An 18,514-nucleotide genomic window follows, 5' to 3' on the forward strand; every position below is an offset into this window, starting at 1 on the left:
ACCCCGATGGCACCACGGCCGGCGACAGAGGAGCAGTGGGACTGGATGGAAAGAGGACGGGCTGATGGTCTGCGGAGGGGCAGTGGCTGTTTCACTAACAAACCTTCCTCTCTGTACAGTGTGGTCGGCTACCTGGTGAGAAAAGCTTGCCTTCTTCTTTGCACAGATGCGCCCTGAGCCTGAGCTGCATGGCTGGGTGCTCCTGGGAGGGCCAGCTGAGTGGAGCAGAACCTGTGGAGAAGGTGATGCTTCCTGCAGGACACAGAGCCCAGTGGGAGCCGAACCAGGAGCCGGCCTCCTGGCTCAGAATCACAGCGCTGACTGCTGAGGGCGGTCCCTGGGCAGGACTGTGCCGCGGGCCCCAGGTCTCCTGGCCGCCAAGCCTCCCCGGCCCTGAGTAGGAGAGAAGCAGGCCCGGCACCACCCCCCAGACTCACCCCAGTAGGGCAACGCGATCTCCACTGCACAGCAGTGGAAACTGAGGCTGAGAGACAGGATCTTCTCCAGGTGACACTGCAGGAAGCGCAGGGTGTTGGGCTGGGGAGGGAGGATCCCTATGATTGGCAGCTCCGCCTGACAGCTCTGGAAGCGTCTGGGTCCTTTCCAGGGAGGGGGGAGCGTCTTTCATTTAGCCCACTTCCTACTGTGTCCTCTCTCACCTTCTGCTGGAACAGGCCCTCATGGTTTCAGAGCGCCCTTGACCTCCTGGCTGCAGGGTGACAACTCTGGTGGCCCGTAGGCCTGGGGACTGGCCCGGGCCTGGCCCAGACGCCTGGGCAGGAGGGCTCTGTGTGGGGCTGTGGAGACTCCAAGGACAAGGGGCTTTCACGGCTCACCTTGTCCTGGGGCCTCTGCAGCCATGGGGTCCCCTGTAGTCCCAGGGTCACTATAGTCCCCGTGTCACCCAGAGCCCCAGGTGCCCTCTTGTTCTCTGTGATTGTGGTCAGGCCTGAGAGGTGACCCCAGGGAGGGACAGCTGAACATTTTCCTTCAGCTCAAAGGGCCTCCAGGGTTGGGCGGATGGACGAGGGGACGTGAGGGGTGACGTGGTCAAGGTTGGCACTGGCCGTCCTGTGTCCACACTACAGAAATTTAGAGACATATCAAAGCCCTCCTTCTGTCATGATATCATGAAATCCCAGCTTTGAAAGGTTATGTGGTTCGGGTTCATCTGCATCTGATGGATTACAAGAAAATAAGTCCTGACTTTCTGAAGGAATTGAGCTATTCACTCCAATTATTCTCCACTTTTGAGTACCAGGACTATTACCAAAGATTTGTCTCTTACTATGTCCTATAAAAGCTTTAAAAATAATGATTAACTTTGCTTCTAAAAGATGAGTAGGACCCATGGTTGGCATTGCCCTGCGGCAAGTAAAGAAAGAAAGTTTTCAACACATAAGCCACGACATTGCGTTTCTACCCACAGCTCAAGGTTAGAAAGCAAATCTCTGTCTTATGCATTTATTCCATTTCGTTGGTCCCCTTTGCCGTCCTGATGAATCAGCTCTGTGACGTCTACCCCGTCTGAGCCCCATGTCGAGCGGAGGCCACCACGTGGCACCTGCACACGTTTCATTGGCTCCCATTTCATTGATTGACGTTCCTGATATCTCATACCTTTGGCTAAAATGTTTGCTGATTTTCATTTTGATAAGTTTCTTCCTCTTTTTCAGGCCCCACTACTGAAAGACGACCCAGCAGAAAACCTGTGTCCTGTCGTGTCTGGGGCTGGGTCTCTTGCTCAGGGCCACGGTCTCATTAGTCACGCCCGGGCCACGTGTCCAGTCCCTCTGTTCTCCTGGTGGCAGGCAGACCGGCACCACCCGTCAAGACCACCCCCGTGGCAGGCTCCCTGGAGCTCAAAGGCAGAAGATGGTGGATACCCAGAAAGGCGAAGCTACTGCCAACGACCCCACTGCCCATCCAGCCCTGGCAAGTGGGGGCTCCCCCGCAGGGAGCAGAGACCTCAGCCAACGGGTGGACAAAGAAGCTCCTACACGTGCCGAACTCTTGGGTCTTGTGTAGAGATGCTAACCCTGGGACTCTGTTCCCGTGGATGGAAAAACGTCCCAAGGGGCAGACTCATAACATGTCGGACACGCATCTGTGTGGAGGCACCTGGCATCCAGCCCCCGGGGAGCAGAGGCTGCTGTGGAAGAGCAACGGGCCACACCAGCCATGGGCTTCCCCTCCAGAACGTTCTTCGGGTGGGAAAGGGGCTGCCTCTGGTCCTGAGAGCCTCCAGTGTCCACCTGAGACCAGTCAGAGGACCAGGGGTGCCCACGCACTGCTGGAGAACATGCCCAGTGCCCCCGGGGGGTGGAGGGAGCCGGTCCCCCTGAGTGGGGGGGGCTGGGGACTGTGGTGAGGGATGCCAGTCAGCGATGGACGTCTGCTCCCTGCCCAGCCAAGGGGCTGTCGCGCTCGGACAGAGGCTGTGACGGGGGAGAGTTCAGCTCCCTTCAGGCTCAGTCTGTCCTCCATCTCCTGCCGTCAGTCCATACTTGGCCCCTTTTTCTACTCTGGGGAGAGAGAAGGCCGAGAGCTAGACTACAGTCGTCCTCAAATGCAGAGAGAGAGCAAACCCACCGGGGGGTGCGTCAACTGGGTCCCCAGGGCGGGGGGTGGTTGTCAGGGAACCACTGAGCCAGATGCGGAGCCCCGCTCCAACCACCCCAGGCTGCAGCCCCTCTCCCCAGTGCTTCGCTTCAGAGTCCTGGGTCCCCCAGGCAGGTGTTGTCCTGCTGCCGCCCCTCCGGTCCCCTCAAGGACTATGTCGGATCCCCAGCTCATCAGCGCCCAGCAGAGCCCGGGGCATGAGAGGCTGTGCACGTTTGTGGAAGGTTGGGGCCAGCGTGAAAAGTCTAAAGTCCTTCTCACTCAGTGATTTGCCCAGGGAGGAAACTTTGCTCGGGATCATGTGGAATCCATTAGAAAGTGGACGCCATGCGTGCACCCTGATTACTGGGCACTGAATCTGGACGGATCTCTTTTCCAGCCAGCTCTAAAAATAACCAGGTGGGATACAACCGGGCCTCACAGATAAACCCTAGAGGCATCTCTGCCGCTTCAAAAGCTGCCTGGCGCTGATCGTAAAAGCAGGACAGACGCCTGCTGGGCCACAGGCAATCAACACCCAGCCCAGTAAGAAACACACACAGAGCGGCCTTTTCACTTCAAAAGAAGCCCCTTAGGGTTATCTGATGTAGACGGCCAATGTGGATTTTTAAAACCTCATCAATATCATTGACTCAGTATGGAAACCCTATTTCTTTTGCACGGTGAACCAACTTGCAAGTATTTCATTATTTTGGTGTACAAATGGTAAATGTCAGATGAACCTATATTCAGACCCAGAATCTTGCAGGGGGTTCCAAGAAGACCAAGCCTGGCGACAGCCCTCACCATTTCCTGGGGGGCAGGTACAGCACGGGATCTAAGACTGCTTTTGAAAGTTATATAAAAACTACCAGCATCCTCAATTTATGAACTAAGAAAATGAGCCTCTGAGAGGTTAAGCGACTTTCCCAAAGTCACACAGCTCCAGGGGCAGCGTCCACCTCCGATGTCCAGCTTCTCTTTGGCCTTGTGTTGGATTGACTTCCCTCTCTTTCTGTTTCCACTTCTAGAAAACTGCTTTTCAACCATAACAACCAGGTTGGCGATGACTCAAAAGATCTCTCAGCAGCTAGAACCCCTGCCCCCTCTAGCGGGTGGGGCCCCGTGTGTGTCCTGTGGGACACACTGAGGCTTCTGGAAGTTAGGGATCAGGTTTGCTTCTTAATAGAACCTGACTTTCAATACCAAGGTTCCACTGTGGGTTTTCAAATCCTGCTTTGGGAGTTACAAGTAGTGCCTCTGGCTGAGGGCGAAGCTGGTGCTAAAGGAAGTTTGAGAGAGGAAAACAAATTAATACATTTGAAAAAGAAAGAACCACGGAAACAAGAGCAGCTCTAGTCTTACTGCACAGACAACCACAGCCAACGTCACCTGTTTGGTGTAACTTGCTCTTGTAGCTGCTGTGGGTGGGTCCCTGCAGCAGGCTGAGGACCAGCCAGGACGTGGGGGGCAGGGAGCTCCGAGCCATCACTGGCCAGGCCACGTGCTCAGTCGCCACCGGGACCCGGGAGCCCTGTCCATCACCTGCCTCCCGTCCCGTGTTGCCCTCCCTGCTGCAGAGACTTTTATGCTTGAAGACGGAGACTTGGTGCTGCTTTACCTCCGGCCCCACGTCGGCTACCGACAGAAGGACACCCCTTTCCTGTAACCTGAGGCCCAGAGAGGCCATTCCCACCTGAGCATAGATGTGTCCAGAATTCTGGGCCCCCGACAGCACGGCCCTGAGGTTCCAGGACTAATGGCGCCAAGAGGTGACCTGGTGTGGGTGGGAAGGGGCCAGGAAAGGTCACCCCGGGGAGCGAACTTACACAACCCCTTTCGCAGCTGTGACCTCCACCCAGCAGGGGCGAGACCGAATCTGTGGGCGCGTGTGCGCACATCTGTCATCCCGCCTGCTGCTGGGACTCTGATCAGCACTGCAGACACTCTGTTCCAGTCCTTCGTTGTTTGCCTTAAATGCAGCCTCCCTGGAAACGGCATGGTGGTGGGCATTGGGCAGCTCCTGATTTTATAACGTTTGAACCGAGGGGCTGGGGCTGCCTGACCTCGAGGACGGCCTCAAGTGAAGTGCCACCATTCTTCCCTTTCTAATCAAAGTCCGGAGACACACAGATAGATGTATAGGTAGACACATAGGTGGTTACATAGGGCGATACATAGGGTGATATACATAGGTAGACACATAGGTAGTTACACAGGGTGATACATAGGTAGATGCATAGATACATAGGCAGAGGTGATAATTTGCTTCAAAGTTTTCCTTTTTTTCCTTTACTCGAGTGTACTTCCTTCTGATTTTAGTTATAACATGTTTATTCACCTGGAGCTGATTTCTGCTTATCACATCCTTGGCTTTGGCGCATCTGGTACATCAACAAATGTCTGCCCTGCCCTAGTCCTGTTTGCAGATTTAAAATGTCAGCCCACGCACTGGGGAAGCAAACCTATGAAAAACCAACCCATCCAAAACCTAGCTTGGCTTCATGCCCCGGCGTGGTGAGAGGACAGCCCAGCCTGGGGTCGGGGAGGGTGGGCCAGTGGCTCTGCTCCTCTCTGTGGCCATGGGCAAGTCCCATCACCTCTCCGGCCCACAGATCTCTTCTGCGGAGTCAGGGGTTGGACTGATGCTCTCTGAGGCCCTGGATCCCCAGACGTGACCCCAGTCAGCACAGCAGTGGACGAAGCAGAAGGAGGTCATAGCACAACCAAGACGGTCACTCAGAAGAGTTCTCCTTACAAGTGGAAGAATTTGGTCCTAGGAATTAGGTTAGAAGAAGACATTTGGAAATGCTCTTTGCTTTCATCTCCCTGTTTTCAGAAATATGAAACCTCTGGTCATAAGCAGAAGGGAGTCTGTCAAAAGCTGAAGGAAAACCTCTCTGGGGAAAAGGTTCCGTCCTGAGAATGGATGATCACACACAAGGGTCAACTCTCTGCGCCAGTCACTGGAAAACGTGTGCTAGACATGTACTAAGCACCTAGGACGGGACAACATGTGTGCCCAAGAGTCACTGCACGTGAAGTGGATCCCTTGTCTGTGCAGAGGGCCATGGCCTCTGCTGTGGTTTTAGTGCCGTGGTTCTCGCCAGGGGTGAGTATGTGTCCCTGGGAAATGTCTGGAGACATATTCAGAGTCATGACTATTGGGCGGGGTTAGTGGCCTCTAGCAGGTAGAGGCCAGGGATGCTGCTAAACACTACAGTGCACAGGATCATACAGCCCCAAACGTCAGCAGTGCCAAGGTGGAAAAATGGGCTAATTAAACATAGTAACATCCTCACAAAAAGGCGGAATGAGCTGAAGGAGCTTCTGCTGCAAAGACAAAGAATTCCTTGGGAGAAAGTATTTTTAAAATTTAAATATATATGGGCTTCCCTGGTGGCGCAGTGGTTGAGAGTCCGCCTGCCGATGCAGGGGACACGGGTTCGTGCCCCGGTCCGGGAGGATCCCACATGCCGCGGAGCGGCTGGGCCCGTGAGCCATGGCCGCTGAGCCTGTGCGGCCGGAGCCTGTGCTCTGCAATGGGAGAAGCCACAGCAGTGAGAGGCCCGTGTACCGCAAAAAAAAAAGAAAAAAAATTAAATATATGGCAGAGATCCTAAGAAAATGTGAATGCATGGGAAAATTAAAGAAAAAAGTGAAAGGAGAGAAGAAAGAACAGAAGGAAAGGAAAGAAATCTTTACCAAAAAGAGGAGAGAGAGAGAGAGAGAGAGAGAGAAAGAGAGAGAGAGAGAGAGAGAGAGAGAGAGAGAGAGAGAGAGAGAGAGAGATTCCCTACAAAGGAAAATAGAGAAGCCACAGACTGTTTATTGGTGAAGCCGTATTTCATGAGCTCTAAGGCATCCTCATTTACAAGCAGTATTATTACTTTATACAATTATAAGATGCTTTTGATTATAAGATATAGTCACATATATCTCAAAATGACGAAACTGTGACTGTAGAGACCAGGAGGCCGTGACGTGACGGCATGAACTCGGTGAGGGAATGTCGCTGTCCGTCTACAAGTCTACATCCAGGTCAGTGATTGTTTAAGACTGAGAGTGAAATAAAGACAACTTCAGCCAAACCAAGAGTGAGGTCATGAACCCTCAGTGGAAAAACTTCTGAAAGATGTGTTCATCTGGAGGAAAAAAGACAATGAAACCGAAAGGAAACAGTGCGCGCAGGAAGCGATGTTGGTCAAATACATGGTAAATGCGGTGATTCCGGACAAGACTGGACCACGCAGAAGCAACCGTAACGTCTGATGGGGGAGATGTAAACAAGATGCAGCTGAAATGCAGTGACTGACAGCATCGAGGACTGGACAAGAAGGGACCGGGTTTAAAGCAGTCTGTGGTATTTGTATCATATGAGAGGAAAAAAGAAATCGTTGTTAAATTTAAATTTTCTTAAGCAAGAGTGTATGTCAGAATATGAAGGGTAACCACTGAAATAAGAGAGGTTATATTTTAATGTATACACCTTTCCCAACTCGTAGGCAGAATGAAAAAATAAAGTATCAAACTATCATAAAGCAAAGAAAAAAGTATTGTAATTTGAAAACATAAAACATTAGAAACAGATTCAATAAACTCACTAACTGTAAATGGACCTAATTAGCCATTAATACATGAGGGACAGAACGTGTGTAAAATATAGCATCACAGAAGGGTTGAAAGTAGACAGATGTAAATAGATCTGTCAGGAAATACAGAGCACAGAGAAACGGGGGTGTGACAATGTGACAGTATGAACAGATTTTAAAGAAAGAAGCATTATTAGGGAAGTGAGCCGTCAGTGTGTAGTGATGAAAGGAACCATTCACCAGGAGAATAAAGTGCTCTGGGGACACTTTATTGACAGCCTTCAACTGTGCACAGCAGAAGGGGAGACCAGCAAGTCCACAGGCACAGGGCACGTGTCACCGCACCTCCTCCAGAGACTCAGGCGATTCAAAGAACTCACTTCTTCATGGATGCAGGCGAAACCCTGCCCCAGACAGCTGCACATGGAGGGTCTCCGAAAACTGGCCCAAGGCTGCCACAGAGAGGTCTCAACAAACGGGAACCGAAAGCAACAAAACCAAAGAATCCTCAAAGTCAAGTCTGCTTCTTGGACTTCACGATGCATTAGAAATGAGTAACAAACAGACAACACACAAGACCCCTTCTGCCTGGAAGTTTTTAAAGGCCTTCTGAGTAATTCACAGGTCAGAGAAGAAGGAATAATGGAAACTAAAAACACTTGCCCATTGGCACCAGGAGCACACTGCATCTCAAAGTGGCAACATTTAGCTAACGTGGTGTGAGACTGAGCCTTAGCTGAGCACAGAACCTGGGGGCCACAGCACAAGCCCAGGGAAAACACAAAGGAGGGAAGGAGAAAAGTGAGAGCAGAGATTAATGAAATGGGACAGGAAGGGAGAGTGCAGGGCACCAGAACCAATTAAACGGGTTCTTTGGAAACCTGGGTTATATTGATCCACCTCTGGCAACGTCCAACAGACAAAACAATTTTAAAAGACAAAAACAATTTCTTTTTGACAAAATGATTAATGTCGCTACACCTCTGGTAGGACTGAACAGGGACAGAAACCAGGGTAAGCAGAAATAAATAACAACACAAATAAAGCTAGTGTGGCCCCGTACACAATAATTACGTTTAAAAATCTTAAGGGAAAAATCATGAACAGATCTATGTTAGTAAATCTAAACACTTAGATGAAATGGAAAATTTCCTAGTAAAGTATACATTTGCAAGCTGACTCAAAAGGCGATAGAAAACATGACAAGACTTACAAGCATAAAGACAGTGAACCAGCTCTGAAAAATCCACCCCCCGTACAATACCCAGGTGGTGATACAGGTCAGGTCTACCAGCCCTTCAGTGAACAAGGGATTCCTGCCTTTCATACACTGCTTCCTGACATCCAACAAGATGGAATCCTTCACAGAGCATCCCGGGGGCTGGAAGAGCATCGGTGTGACAGCCAGACAGGCAGAGCTCAAGAAAAGGATTTTATAGGCCAATCTCATTTATGAACACAAGACAGAACCCTGAACAGAGTATCAGCAAACTGATTCCAGCAAGGCACTAAAAAAAAAAAACCCCGTGTAATAATTTCACGTCTGGACTTGGTAGAAGTCTGAGTGGTGGTGGGAACGCAGGTGGGGTACAGATGAAAAGACACGTGTTGAAACCATACTGTGGGCATTCTGGAAGTCCTATTCTCTCTCCTTTTGTATGTGTTTAAAACTTTCCATAATAAAATGATTTACAATGTAAACAAAATCTTCACAGCCAATATTGTTCATTCCATGCGTGCACGACTGGGTTAACATTTTATTAATGCAACTCGTTTTATTAAGAGATGACAGGAGAAAAAAACACGATAATCTAAAAAATATTAAAATTTCACACCATTTTTCAATAATATTTGTGTATTCAAATCAGAAGAGAAGTTTTCCTTAACCTAAAAATAAATAACGTATTTACCAAAAATCACAAAAAAATTGTGAGATATTAGAAGAACTTTCTTTAAAATGGTAAAAGAATGCCCATTAGCCTTTTTTCTATTGCTTTCTGGGTGCTGTTTACATGGCCCTGGAGGTCCCAGTGGGCAGAGTGATACTAGAAAAGCAAATCGAAAATGCAGGGTTAGATTTACAGTCAGTGTTTGTTAGGGAGAAACCCTTCTCTCTCTTGCACCTTTCTCCTCCCCAAACCCTTCCTTCCAGGCAGAGATGACTCCATTGACAAACGCTCCTTTGTTAACCATCTTGTCTTGGCCTGTGTTGCATCCGGGGGACATGGAGCCTGAAGGTGTCTGCTATGGTCCTCGCTGCCCGGTTGGCACAGAGTAGCCACAATGCCTGTGAGCACACGACTTGGGGTCCTTCGATGGTGGGGGTTCAAGGTAACGACCCAGTACCTGGGCACTGATGGCCCGAGAGCCCACGCTTTCCTCTCCAACCTGCGCTTTTGTGGAACAAAGGCCATGTGTCCTAAGAACTTCCCTCTGTTAATACTGAAAATGATGCCAGGGAAGGAGGGGAGTGTGGGCGCCCACGGATGCCTTTCCCTTGGGTCTGTCCTCACTCACCAGTGCGCCTGGGAGGGGCTGGGAGCTGTGCACACAGCAGGGTGAACTGCAAAGTATAGATTGTGTAAATGCAGTAAGGGCCTGCACAGTTAGTATTCTTGTGTTTACCTTAGAAACCGGTTGTACAATATAAACATGAGCGGCCACATTCATGCTAGTAAGATAACTTTTTAATTTTTCCGTACATGGAATGACGGTAAATGGCAAATAAACACCCTGACAAGTTGGAGGGGCCCGTGGAATTGAACAGGGCTCCGAAGTTTTATTTTGCATGAGGCCTGGCTGTCACCTTCCCGGGCCCCTGGGAAGCCATCTGTCCCAGGGAATGTGGGCCCCTCACCTTCCAAAGACATGTGATCAGCTAAGTGGTTAGGCCCTAATCCCAGGGAAGGGCCAGCGGTCTGATAACCAGGGGGCACATCTGCTGCTTGGGGGTTCGTTATTGGGAAGCCCACTTGTCTGAGGATGTTATATATTCTCTAATAGCTTTTTCTCAAGTAGAGCTGATGCTACTACTTCTGGCTGCTTGGATTTTGACTTATTGTTTAGCCGCTTCAGAACCTGGGTAGGAAAGCAGAGTGTTATTTATTGGGCCCAAACAAACACGGCTGGTTTTGTCTGTATATAATCCAGGGCAAATCCCAGAGAAGCCACAGGAAAACTCTTAAAACTAGTAAGAGAGTTCAAGAAGATTGCTGAATAAAAGACAGATACACGTACACACACACACACAAGCACACATAGCATTCAATAATTATAAAACATAAATTAAAATTCCAATTTCATTTATAATATTAAAAGAGGTATGTAGTGATAAATGTAACAAAAATGGGCAAAACCTTAAGGAGGAAATTTTAAAATTTACTGAGATACATAAAATAGACAAAAACGGTAAGTGACAGTAAGACTCTGTCATAAAGATGGTAGTACCCCCCAATTAATCTACACACTTAAATGCAATTCCATTGAAATTCCAAAGAGGATTCTCACAGAACTTGACAAGGTAACCCTGTGATTCACATGCAAGAATGAAGAGCCCAAATGACCAAGACAACTTTGAAGAAGAAAAGTTGGGATATTGGCCAAATAGTAGAAATCAGCACTTATTAACAGCTGTAGAATTTATCTGTGGTCCTGGGAGGTTGGAAGGATGAACAGGGAACAGAACAGATACCCCTCCAGAAAGATACTCTCATGTGTGCTGCGAGGGTACTCAGGGAGCAGAGCTGAGGACGGGGGGAGAAGACTGGGTTTGTCCATGATGGGGTGAAGTCGTCATGGAAGATGGACATGCAAAACTAGGAGAACTTTACACACACACACACACACACACACACACACACACACACCAGTGGACTAGAGATCTATGTGGTAAGGCAAAAATTTTAAACTTTTAATAAATATAAAAAGATCTTTGCAATATCATACAAAAGAAGAATTCTATGAATAAGATTTTTAAAAATCCACAAACCATAAGTGAAAAGATTCACACATTTGTCTACACTGACGTAAAACCTTGTGTTCTGCAAAAAAAAATCTACGAGCAAAGTTAAAGACCATCCTCAGCTGGGAAGTGATATTTGCAACACCTATGTCTTATTGGTGACCAAGAATTAGTCTCTAAATTATAAAGACTCCTACGTATCCGTGAAAAAAAATTAGGAAAACGGGACAAAAGGATATGTACAGGTAATTCACAAAAGGAAGGTGAAAGGCCAATAAAAATACAAAAAGATGTTCAAGCTCACTTGTAAACAGAGAAACAAGAATTAAAACCATAACCAAGCACCATTTCATAGCCATCAGATGGGGAATATCACAGAGTCCAGTGACACAAAATCTTGGCAAGGAGTGAGAAAATAGGGAGTCACACGCTCTGCTGGGGGAGTGAAATCTAACCCCTGCTGTCGGCACAATAACGGCCCCAAAGATGTCCACGTCCTCGTGCCCGGAGCCTGCAAATACATCACCTCTCAGGGCAAAGGGGGAATGAAGTGCGCTGGTCTGCAGACCTGAGATGGGAGATGATTCTGGATCCTCGAGATGGGCCCTATGTAGTCACAGGTGTCCTTACAAGTGGACAAGGGGGCAGAGAGAGAGGAAACCAGGGACGGTGGTGTGAGGGGACTCAGCCTGAAGGTGTTGGCTTTGTGGATGCTGGAGCGGCCTTGAGCTGGGGAACGCGGGCCCCTCTGGAAGCTGGAAAGGGACTGACTCTGCCCTGGACTCTCTGGAAGGAGCCAGCCCTGCTGACCCCTGGGTTGAGCCCTGTGAGATCTATTCAGGACTCAAACCTCCAGGACCTTAAGACGTCAATCTGTGCTGTTTGAAGCCACCGAGTTTGAGGGAAAAGGTTACAGAAGCCACAGAGGCTCCTGCAAAAGCTGTGGCCCTGTCTGCGGGGAGCCCTTCTGCTCCCGTGGACAGAACACAGAAAGGTACTCCCCGGGGCACCGCTGTGGTCCAACCTAACGCCCGCCGTCAGAGGAGTGGGCGGGTCAGTTCGGGCCTGGCCAGCGTGGGGAGCCCCCGAGCAGCACGTGAAGGCCTGGGCCCTGTGCCTCAGCCGCCGGATGTGACCCGAGAAGCTTCCATTCTCTCCGAGTCCAGTGTGGTGCCCGGTGGAGGCTACCGGTGAGCCTGATGGGCCTGGCAGGTGTCTAGCGGGCAGCCACGGGCCTGACCTCGGACAAGACGGCCGGGGGTGACCTGGCTCTCCACTCACCCGTTTGCTTTAGATCCTTCAGCTTTCAAAGATGGTGTCGGTGTAAGAGCCCACCTTGTCGACCTCACAGAGTTGTCCTGACAGTCAAAGGGAAACCCTGGGGAAGCAATGTGTGAACATTAACTGTTAATCGTAGACACTTGTTAACAATAAAGAGCAGGTGCCACACCTCAGCCACGGCCAACTACGCCATAAATCTGAGTTAATATGTCTCCTAACCCAACAGCTGACACCCTCTCAGCCAATGGCTCCTACGCATTCTATGATAAACTCTTTCTCCTTAATTATATGTAAAAGGACCATCTTCATATTAAACGGGCTTCTAATATCGTCCTAGTTTCCCCAGCCAATCAAGTGGTCGGTTTGGATTTCTACAGCCTCCTGAAGATGTGTGACGGAGGTGTACACACAAGGAAGTTTCTTTAATGTGTTTTTGTTGCCTTTCCTAGCTGTGCATGATCTTTTTCGGGGGAAGATACAAGAGCTCCTAACAGGCTTAAATACAAGCAAACTCTGTGGATCCGCTCAACTCCAGATCCTAACAATTCCGATGTTTCCAACAGTTTGAACTGTGGAAAAATAAAAAGATACTTGACAGCAAATAAATAAATAGAAATGAAATTTAAATGAAATTCGACTCCAGGGACTATTATTATCATCACCTGAATTTTGCAACTTGGAGTGAGGTGAAATCCCTCCGCCAGTTTCATGATCCCTGCGGGGGTCGGACAAAACAAGTGTTGGTTTACAGCGTCGAGCAAATCATGAAGGCTGATCACCCCAAACACAGATGTGTTTGCTTTGCAGCCTTAGTGAACTGAGTCCAGGATTTGTCAGCACACGGACGGACGTGGTCGCCACAGGGAGGCATTCCGCTGTCTGCGTGCTCTGATGCCATCCTTGTAGATGTCCCAGAGGAAGACTCTGTGTTTTGACGGTTTTTCAGTGACTCGTTTGTGCATCAGACACAAACCTTCCCTGAAGGAAGTTCCTGTAGTGCTGAGCTACTTCAAGACTTGATCTCGGAGACCCAGGAAAGCAGTGTAAAAGCAACAGGAACGTCGGGTGTTGTGAAGGATGGGGAAGGCTGTGGTCTCTTCCAGGACCATCTGGATCATACAGATGCTGATTAGATGACGGGGTGAGGACCGGCTGTCCTCCAGACGTGGCTCAGAGAGCTGCTACCAGAAGTGTTTTGCAAAGTTACACAGCAGGAGTGCCCGGGCCTTGGTGGGCACCAGACCTATTCAGGCCAGGGTGGAAATCCTCGCTTAGGCTCTGGGGATCGGCCTGAGTACTTAGTACTTTAATAAGCCCCTTCGCTGTGCACTGCTTTGCCTCGCTAGGGATTAGAAGTGACTTTATTCATCACAGACAGCCTAGGGGCTCCCTTGGTTGGGGGGACCGGAGCGGAAGGGGCTTCCGCTGTGCACGCGTGTGGATGCGCTGTGGTCCACGTGAGTCCCCTGCACTGGCCTCTGGTCCTCCAGGCTCCAGGTGTGCTTTCTCCTCCTCCTTCTCTGTCAGCAAGGATGCCAACCTGGGATGTGCAGCCGCGACAAGACTGGCGATGGGGATGCCGCCATGTTAGCAGGGACTGACACCACTACTGTCACCAACCGGAGATGCTGCCGCCGTCGCCTGTCACCCAGGAGGTGAAGTGTGTCACAGAGACCGAATTTGAAAATCCAGCATGTGTCCCCAGATGGGACGAGGGCACGGAGATGGAGGAAAATAATTAAGGAAAATGAAGTGCAAGTACAATAGGGTTAATGATTTGTTAAGTGTGGATTTGCTGTGGATTTTATCCTTGGTTAGGAGACCATGGCTGAAGGAAACATAAAAAGGGAAATAAAACGGAATAAAAGGGAATAAAAAACTAAAAAGAGAGTCAAATTTTAAAGATGGAAAAAGATTCTGATTAGAAATTCTTGTTTCTACAGGGATGTTCCTCTCAGAGATACGAATATGTTCTTGTTTCAGTGAGAATTCTCATTCCTTACTGGGGCAAATGAACGACACTGGGAGAACTCCTGAGCTGTCCTTGGATTCTATGCCACCGTTGCCTCGGTGGCTTCTGCAAGAGACCGCGGGCTCCCTGACCACAGAATGGCCACGAGCTGCGTGTCTTGCCACGTGTGCATCCCTCCGCAGCACCTCTCACCGTGGCGCCGGTCCCCGCCACGCCCCTGCCCGGGTCCCTGGCCGGGTCCAGACCTCCTGTCTCTCCTCAGACCCATCTCAGCACAGCTGGGTCACAGGCCTCTCCAAACACAAGTCTAGCAGGTTCTCCTGGCTTCCGAGAGACCAAGCACACACCGATCAACGGCCAGACCTCCTGTGAACACGGGGCTGGAGCCTCAGCCTCGGCCACCTGCCCAGGAAGCCAGCCCTCCCCTCGTCTGCAGTAAACATCCCGTGAGTCAGACCCACAGGAAGCCGGCTTGCAGTCTGCATAGGCCGTCTACGAGGAAGCTGCATAGGAACAGCTGTAGCGATCGGCACTCCTGCCCTACGACCGACAGCTGCCCCACTTTCTGTCCCTGCTTCCAGCTCAGGACCAGCTGAGGACCCCCAAGTGCGCCCTCACCCATCTCATCAGGTTACTTGCGGTAACCCTGCCAGCTTCCCCTGCCCCCTGGCCTCCATCACACCTGCGCCCCCTTTCCCCCGGAAGCTCTCCCATCCCCCACCTGCCCCAACTCTGCGGGCGCTAGTGACACTGCTTACTGATGGTGGCCCACCCCCTCTCGCATATGGGCTGGGATCTGGACCCACTGGGTCCACCCCACCGGGACCACTCAGCGTCCCTCCCACCCCAGCTCCAGGCACCTGCTCAGCCCTGCGTTCCCCTCCCCTCCGCTCCCCCGTCCCCCTCCTCTTCCCTCCTCAGCCCCCCAGCCCAGCCCAGCCCAGCCCAGCCCAGCCTTCTCCCAGTTAAACCTCTAACTGCGCTGTCCACACGGAGTCCAAACTCTGCTTCTTCGGGCCCCACTGCATGGGCACTGGCCTCTTCAGGGGCTGCTTGGTCGCCCTTACTGTTTGCTTATTTTCTCCAGCGAGACACAAAGCTTCCCCAGCGCGGGCGCCCCGTGTTTTCCTGTCACCCCACAGCAGGCGGCACGGCTCCTGAGACAGTGGGTGCTCAGTGAATGTGCCTGACCAGATGGATGAAGACAGCCTCGGGTTAGTCGCCCAGCTACCCTCCTGGTCATAAGAAGAAGATGCAGGAAGTAAGTTTCTCTTTCCTCCGGTCCTAAGTGCTCTCTCAGCTCTTCCCACTTTCTCTTCTGTGCGCACAAAGGGGGCAGCTGTAACAGAACACCATGGACTGGGTGGTTTAGTTCACAGGAATCTACAGATGGCGGTGCCAGTGGGGTTGGTGTTATTTTTGGCCTGTAAGTACAGCCACGTGTGCCCACATGACCTCTTCCCAATCCCGCTGGGGGCCCTGCCCTCATCTTGCCCTAACTGTCCCCCAAGGCCCCGCCTCTAAATGCCATCCCACTGGGGGCTAGGGCTTCAACATACGAATTTGGGGGACAAGTACATTCAGTCGGTCATAAAAGATAAAGATTCTGTTTCCTCAAATTTTACAGTATGATTTGATACAATAATTGGGGTATCTTCTCTGACATAATTATCCTTTTTTTCTCATTCTTATGAATTAGCAATTCTTATATATTTAATTTCTACCTTAGCTTGACGTTGATACTTAGAAAGAACTAGCTTCTCCTTTTATATATTTACTTTTTTGCTAAAATATTTGTATTTCAATCATGCTGGAAGTTACAAATGCTTTCTAATGATCCCCAAAGTCAAACAGTCAATTGTCTCTTTTTTTTAAAGGCTTTAGGGATGAGGAAATAGCTCATCTGTCTTCAAACGCACATGAAGGGTCACCCATCGCCTAATAATCGCCCCTCCCCCATGTCACAGCTGTCTTCTGCGCAGGGGAGCTTCCTGCTTTATTCTCCCTTCACTCTGAGCAGTTACGACCATATCTGTTCAGAAGAAACATATGTGAAAAATATAAAATACTCAGGCAGATGAATGGAGTGTCTCAGTTAAGCTTTTCTTCTGCACATTCTGCCCTGGACCTTCTGCCTCCCTTAAATATTTTTCTTCCCTGAATTTACAGCCCCTCAGACTCTGTTTTGTAATTTCAGGACTGGGTTGGGGACTGGCTCTGCCTCCTTATCACCGATGATCTCGACTTTAACTCTGTGCTTTGAAGTATTTCCCCAAAGAGCCCCCCCCCCCGTGGTTCTTGCCACGGAAGATGCCGCCTGCCTCGCGGAGCCGGGGTGATGCTCGGGGTGGGTCAGAGACCCTCGCTGACTGACCCTCTGTGTGCTCTTTCCCTGCCCACAGCCTCCTCTGCGCCCGTGACCTCCTGGCCTGTCTAGTCCCTCGGCTCTGCGGCCTGCGGGGTCCCCTCCCTGGGCTCCTGTTAGGAGCCCGACGTGGTGGTCAGCGGGCAGAACCGGGGCCCGTTTTCAACACCTTTCGTGTACTCCTCCCGGCAAACCCTGAGGCATAAACAACCTCACTCTATAAGAGGAAGCAAACCCAGGGAGGTTACGGAGACGCCTGGGGCCTCATAATAGCTAACTGTAGCCCAGCGGGGCCTGAACCCTGGGCTGTGTCCTTCTGCTGTGTCCCAGGCAGATGGGAAGACATGGCACCTAGAGTCATATTTATTTACTGTAAACCTGCCCGAGAGTAAATGCAAGAGCACCGGAGAGGAAGTAGCTTCGGGCCTTGGGCAGACAGGTGTGTGTGTGTGTGCGTGTTGTGTGTGTGTGTGTGTGTGCGTGTGCGTGTGCGTGTGTGTTGTGTGTGTGTGTGTGTGTGTGTGCGTGTGTGTGTGTGGGTCTGCAAGGCTGGGGAGAGACAAAGACAGATGGAGAGAGACAGACAGACAGAGAGAGGATCAAAGAGAAGGAGGCAGAGAGAGAGAGAGAGAGGGAGGGAGGGCGGCACACTGACTGATGACTGATTTGACATCTTATCACTGAGGGCTCTCTGTCCGCAGATGCCACGGTTGCATTTTGCATGGAGTCTGCATGGGTTTTATGGTTAGTTTGCTCCGTTAGTCTGCTGGTTGCACAGACAGGCCCGGCATCTTCTGGGCGGGGACGCATTCCTGTCTGGTTGGGCTTTGGAACCTGAATCATGAGGAAATGGAGCCTGGCTTCTGAGAAAGATAAACACTGTCAGAAATCCCCAGGCGCCCGAACCCACTGCATCCCCTTCAGCACTGATCTCACATGATCTTGGCCAGAGACACAGCCTGAGGGTCCTCTCCTGTGACACAAGGAGGGGGGCCCTGCTGAGGACGAAGGAAGTCTGCAGTTTCCAAATACGGCATTCAAAGCCCCCGAATTGAGAAAAACTCCAACAGACGCAAGAGATAATGTCAAACAGAGCAGGACACACTCTGTAAAGGGAGCTTCAAGGCCATTTCTCCGGGGTGGCCGGCAAGGGACACAGGCTGTGGACACTGCTGGGACTGAGGCGGGGCCAGAACCCTGGCTCTGGATCCTCTCCCAGGACCCTCACCTGCTCAGCGGCCCTGGCAAATACTGGGTTCCCATCGCCTCTTGTGCCGCACGGTTGAGATTTAGACCATTAAAGAAAATACCCTGTGTACTATCTTTTATCAAAAACCTCCACCATGGGTGGGTTTGACGTTTTCCTCCAAATATCTGGGCAGTTTTATAGAAAGCTCAGGAAGACCCTTTCACCTCTGTTAGTAAGCGGATTCTGTGAAGCCCACGTGGGAATTCTATCCAGATAGACTCAAAAGTCTGCTCTGGGCCCTTTGAAATGGTTGCACTTTTGAGACAGAAAGAAAGAGAGTGACAGAAAGCAGCCACTCTCCTTCACTTTTGGAAACCTCTGCCCAGGTCAAACAGGTGGACTTCTTTGTTCTAAAATGTTAATCTTTTTAAAATGTGAGTCTCTGAAGTGCGTCCTGAAACTAGCTGTTCGTTACATGAATATCTAATGTCTACTACAAGATCTACTACCATTTTAGCTTGTTTTCTTACCATTTTCCTTCAAAAGTTCCTAC

General features: G+C 50.4%; 1 long non-coding RNA gene across 1 annotated transcript; it reads left to right on the plus strand.

The window, feature by feature from the left end:
- The first annotated feature begins 15,440 nt into the window (after nucleotides 1-15,440).
- On the plus strand, nucleotides 15,441-18,477 carry LOC114895956. Its single transcript, XR_003793677.1, has 2 exons — nucleotides 15,441-15,668; nucleotides 16,285-18,477. It is a non-coding gene; the product is annotated as an uncharacterized LOC114895956 (long non-coding RNA).
- Nucleotides 18,478-18,514: the final 37 nt, after the last annotated feature.

The sequence above is a fragment of the Monodon monoceros genome, unplaced genomic scaffold (genome assembly GCF_005190385.1).
Source record: "Monodon monoceros isolate NGI ecotype Baffin Bay Population unplaced genomic scaffold, NGI_Narwhal_1 Super_Scaffold_15, whole genome shotgun sequence".
In the NCBI taxonomy this organism is placed as follows: domain Eukaryota; kingdom Metazoa; phylum Chordata; class Mammalia; order Artiodactyla; family Monodontidae; genus Monodon; species Monodon monoceros.